Here is a 5959-nt window from a genome sequence, read left to right as displayed (position 1 = left end):
GGACGGGGGGTGCCGGGGGGGGGGGGTGTTTAGCGCCCAAGGCGGCTGCCTAGTTTGCCTAGTAGCAGCACCGGCCCTGGGCGCTGTACAATAGAATGAGAGCTGCCACCCCCTGCAGTTGTTTGCAGACCGTTCGCATTTAATCGCACACATGAAATGTGGACGTCTGCACCTGGACTCCAACTATCTCCCTTTGGAATGGGTGCGGAGGGGGCCGAAATGATAGGAATGGACCAGCGGCCTTTCTGCAACATTCGGCCGCCGTACACAATAACGGTCCCTCGGTGTACATGCCGGTGAATGGACAGCATTGGTCTGTCTTCTTCCGCTGAGGAACGGCGTCTGTTGTCATCACAAATCAAAGGACATCTTACTCCAGCCCTCTATTAGTAATGTAGATATATTCATAGAGCGCATTCTGTTGCCATGGAGACGGAGTTGTCCTCCGCAGATAGTACAGCAGCTCAAAAGATTAAAATGATAACAAAGCAAATGATACGTTAAGGAAATGGACGCTCGCTCGCACATGTGGAGTGCCACTTCTGGAGACACGCGGTGTACACGTCCACCGAGCACATCATAGGGAACATTACAGCACACTCAATCAGGGGCCGTAAAGTGATGGATGGCATAAGGGACAAGGTTCGGGTTCCCTGCTGCCAAAGGGGTCACAGAGAATCCTCGGGATTTGCGAATCGCCAACTTCGGGGCAATAAGAGTTTGCAGATTTGTTGTCAGACGTAAGGAACAGCCTATGTGTGGTCAGCTGGGGCACAAGAGCCAATCATTTTGAAGGAATGGATGACCCTGCCCCCTTTCCATATAGTGGGTGGGCTCACAGCAGCCACGTTGTCGGTGTGTGTTGGAGCCGGCGACTCTGTATAGCAAGGCCGGACAAAGCCCAGGAGCCAGGTCGCCAACATTCCTTAAAGTAGAGCCGGAGCCCAACTGTTCAGGTTCTTTCAAGCTGTTGTCAACGGAAAAAAAATCCCGCTGGCCCCTGGATTGGACAGAGTGGCTCCTGAATTCCATAATAATTGGTCCGCCCCTGCTGTATCGGGGGTGTTGGGGTGATCCTGCACCCACTGCAGTCTCACTTTCTGTTTTTGGTTGACAGGCACCCAACATGGTCCTATGATGTTGTAGCCCACCTCAAAGTCCCACGTGTTGTATCTTCTGAAGGGGCTCAGCAGGGTTTCCTCTATGAGCATTCGTCCCACTGACCACCAATGTAAGGAGCATTCGTCCCACTGACCTCCAATGTAAGGAGCATTCTTCTCACTGACCCCCAATGTAAGGAGCATTCGTCCCACTGACCTCCAATGTAAGGAGCATTCTTCTCACTGACCCCCAATGTAAGGAGCATTCGTCCCACTGACCTCCAATGTAAGGAGCATTCTTCTCACTGACCCCCAATGTAAGGAGCATTCGTCCCACTGACCTCCAATGTAAGGAGCATTCTTCTCACTGACCCCCAATGTAAGGAGCATTCGTCCCACTGACCTCCAATGTAAGGAGCATTCTTCTCACTGACCCCCAATGTAAGGAGCATTCGTCCCACTGACCTCCAATGTAAGGAGCATTCTTCTCACTGACCCCCAATGTAAGGAGCATTCGTCCCACTGACCTCCAATGTAAGGAGCATTCTTCTCACTGACCCCCAATGTAAGGAGCATTCGTCCCACTGACCTCCAATGTAAGGAGCATTCTTCTCACTGACCCCCAATGTAAGGAGCATTCGTCCCACTGACCTCCAATGTAAGGAGCATTCTTCTCACTGACCCCCAATGTAAGGAGCATTCGTCCCACTGACCTCCAATGTAAGGAGCATTCTTCTCACTGACCCCCAATGTAAGGAGCATTCGTCCCACTGACCTCCAATGTAAGGAGCATTCTTCTCACTGACCCCCAATGTAAGGAGCATTCGTCCCACTGACCTCCAATGTAAGGAGCATTCTTCTCACTGACCCCCAATGTAAGGAGCATTCGTCCCACTGACCTCCAATGTAAGGAGCATTCTTCTCACTGACCCCCAATGTAAGGAGCATTCGTCCCACTGACCTCCAATGTAAGGAGCATTCTTCTCACTGACCCCCAATGTAAGGAGCATTCGTCCCACTGACCTCCAATGTAAGGAGCATTCTTCTCACTGACCCCCAATGTAAGGAGCATTCGTCCCACTGACCTCCAATGTAAGGAGCATTCTTCTCACTGACCCCCAATGTAAGGAGCATTCGTCCCACTGACCTCCAATGTAAGGAGCATTCTTCTCACTGACCCCCAATGTAAGGAGCATTCGTCCCACTGACCTCCAATGTAAGGAGCATTCTTCTCACTGACCCCCAATGTAAGGAGCATTCGTCCCACTGACCTCCAATGTAAGGAGCATTCTTCTCACTGACCCCCAATGTAAGGAGCATTCGTCCCACTGACCTCCAATGTAAGGAGCATTCTTCTCACTGACCCCCAATGTAAGGAGCATTCGTCCCACTGACCTCCAATGTAAGGAGCATTCTTCTCACTGACCCCCAATGTAAGGAGCATTCGTCCCACTGACCTCCAATGTAAGGAGCATTCTTCTCACTGACCCCCAATGTAAGGAGCATTCGTCCCACTGACCTCCAATGTAAGGAGCATTCTTCTCACTGACCCCCAATGTAAGGAACATTCTTCCCACTGACCTCCAAAGTAAGGAGCATTCTTCCCACTGACCCCCAATGTAAGGAGCATTCTTCGCACTGCATGTTAACTGCACCAGAAAATGGTCGTTGGCCGAACTACTTTTAATAATTTTTGTACATTGCAAATAAAGAAACTGTGAGAGCTCGTGGATCTTATAGATCACATTTCTGAGACCCACTCCTGTATACTATGTGGCTAAGTGAGGTCCCCGGGGCCACGATCACCATCACGGAGATCACATCTGACCCCCTCCTAAAGTTTGATGTGAACAGTAGCTGAAGCTCCTGATCTGCATCTGCAGGATTGTATGCACTGTGCTGCTGCCACATGATTAGAGGAATAGATAATTCTCCCTGTGGTTCCCATATGTATGCCACTGCAATCACTCGGCCCCCATCTCGGCCCCCACCGCCATCACTCGGCCCCCACCGCCATCACTCGGCCCCCACCGCCATCACTCGGCCCCCACCGCCATCACTCGGCCCCCACCGCCATCACTCGGCCCCCACCGCCATCACTCGGCCCCCACCCCCCACCCACGTGGGAACGCTGACCTACCAACAATCGGCACAAACCGTCAATGTTTCATCATTAAATTTATTTAGATTCCTAAAAATTATTCAGAAGAGTCAGAAAGAGTGAACAAAGTCCACAGACGTTACAATCAGCCAGCAATTGTAAAGGAAACTGTCAACATTAACTTATTAACTTTACACTTCAGAAATAATAAACAATGTTACATAAAGTATATATCTCATAATATTCAATTCTATAAAAGTGGAAGTGCTCCGTGTGCTCCATGGAATATTCCGTGAGGGGAATTTACCAAAACTGGAGCAGACAGAATCTGAAGCAGTTGCCCGGGGCAACCAATCAGCTTCTCTCTTCAGTCTGTTCAGTTAAGCTTCGAAAATGAGACAGAGAAGCTGATTAGTTGCCGTGGGAAGCTGCTCCAGATATTGTCTGCTCCAGTTTTGGTAAATTCCCCTCATAATATTGGGGAATATGTACAAACAGCTGGTGGTCTGTCAGTGGTATGTGTGGGGGGAGGGGCTTCAATAGCAGTAGAATTAGCATTATGCAAATTTGTGATTTACCTAAAATATCTGTATTACGAAGATTAACACAATTCTGAACTCCTGAGAATTCAGGAATCTGGAGAACTCACTGATCTAAGGAATTCAGGGGTCCGGGGAAGTCAGGGGTCCTGTAAATTTAAAGGTCTGGGGAAATCAGGAATCCTGTAATTTCAGGGATATTGGGAAATCAGGGATCCGGGGATCTTGAGAATTTAGTAATCTGAGGAATTAAGATATCCAGGGAACTCAGGAATCTGGAGAACTCACTGAGCTAGGAAATTCGGGGATCCGGGAAATTCAGTTGGGGAATTCAGGGGTCCTGGGAAGTCAGGGATATGGGGAAGTCAGGGATCCTGTAAATTAAGGGAATCCTGGGGAAGTCAGGGATCTGGAGAATTCGGAAGTCCGGAGTCATCAGGAATCTATGGAAGTCAGGGGTCCGGGGAAGTCAGGGATATGGGGAAGTCAGGGATATGGGGAAGTCAGGGGTCCGGGGAAGTCAGGGGTCCGGGGAAGTCAGGGATATGGGGAAGTCAGGGATATGGGGAAGTCAGGGGTCCGGGGAAGTCAGGGGTCCGGGGAAGTCAGGGATATGGGGAAGTCAGGGATATGGGGAAGTCAGGGGTCCGGGGAAGTCAGGGGTCCGGGGAAGTCAGGGATATGGGGAAGTCAGGGATATGGGGAAGTCAGGGGTCCGGGGAAGTCAGGGGTCCGGGGAAGTCAGGGATATGGGGAAGTCAGGGATATGGGGAAGTCAGGGGTCCGGGGAAGTCAGGGGTCCGGGGAAGTCAGGAATGTAGGCAATCATCGTTCACAAATTTGGTGGTATTCTGTGAACCAGATAAATCAGTTGAGTTCTGTTCACAATACATTGTTTTATGACTCTGGTGCCCAATCTACAGTTCCAGGACAGTGTGTGGCCCCTTTGACAACTGGCTGCTTGGGCCTGAGGGCCACTTAGTTAGTACCAGTGTCTTCCTTGCTTAGGTGCTTACTCGGGGACAGTGAAGGAAAATATGAATTATACCGGATGCTATGATCAAAATGATTTGCCTTCTGGTCAACATGCAAGCCCCTGCTGCTGGGATATAGAGAGGCGGGGTCTGTGTGCCATGCTGGGCGTTTCCCCAACGTGACATAGGGGTGGGGCCAATGGCTCATAGGAACTTATGGCAAGTGCCCTTTTATATCTCAAGTCAGGCACATGCACGTGTGACGCAAACACCCTACGGGTCCTGCGCATGCTGGGCAGCATGCAGGCATAGATAGCTGCTCGCTGGTGCTTCAAAGTCCTTTCCATTTCCCAGCTTCTTTACACGCACAGCCCGGGCCTAATGGCGGCTCTTCGCTGGGAATGTGCACTTATCCTTTAAATATGCATTGCAGAACAGAGATACTTATAACAAGAAAGGCTTCATCCGTCTGCAGGAGATAACAACATGCGATAATCGGCTTTTCCCTTTATATAATCAGAATACATTACTTGGATTGCTCTCGGACCGGCGAAAGAAGCTTTCTATTATAAAAATTGATTTGGGGGAGGTTTGCATTGTATTAACCACTTCAAGACCAGGTGTTTAGACCCCCTTCCTGGCCAGGCCATTTTTCAGTATTCAGCGCTGCGGTACTTTGACTGACGTTTATTCCGTCATGCAGCGCTGTACTGAAATGAATTTTATACCATTTTTTGGGGACAGATAGAGCTTTATTTCGGTGGTATTTAATCACCACTGGGGTTTTTATTTTTTACTATAATTAGGAAAAATTACAAAAAATTTGGGGAAAAAAAAGTTTTTTTTAACATTATGTTAGGAAACATTTATTATTACCCAGTTTTTTGGTAAAATATAAAAGATCGGGTCACGTCGGGTAAATAGACACCAAACATGTCAAGCTTTAAAATTGCGCGCACCCGCGAAATCGCAGAAAATTACCGTACCCAAAATTGACCATAGGTGACGCTTTAAAAGCTTTTACCGCTCATCAGTTTAGTGTTATCAGTGATTGATGGCCCTACAATTATTGCTCTCATTCCGACGTTCGCGGCGATATGTAACATGTGCGGCGTAATGGGCGCAATCGTCTTTTTTGCACGTATGCGCCCCCGACGCATGTTTGCATGCGTGTATGTATGGGTGGGGACTTAAACATTTTTTTTTTGTTTTTTTATTCTTTTTTATGGTGTAACTTTAAATTTG

The sequence above is a fragment of the Nanorana parkeri genome, unplaced genomic scaffold, assembly GCF_000935625.1.
Source record: "Nanorana parkeri isolate BGI_ZX_2015 unplaced genomic scaffold, ASM93562v1 scaffold2661, whole genome shotgun sequence".
In the NCBI taxonomy this organism is placed as follows: Eukaryota; Metazoa; Chordata; class Amphibia; order Anura; family Dicroglossidae; genus Nanorana; species Nanorana parkeri.
Note: the sequence above shows the minus strand (reverse complement) of the source record.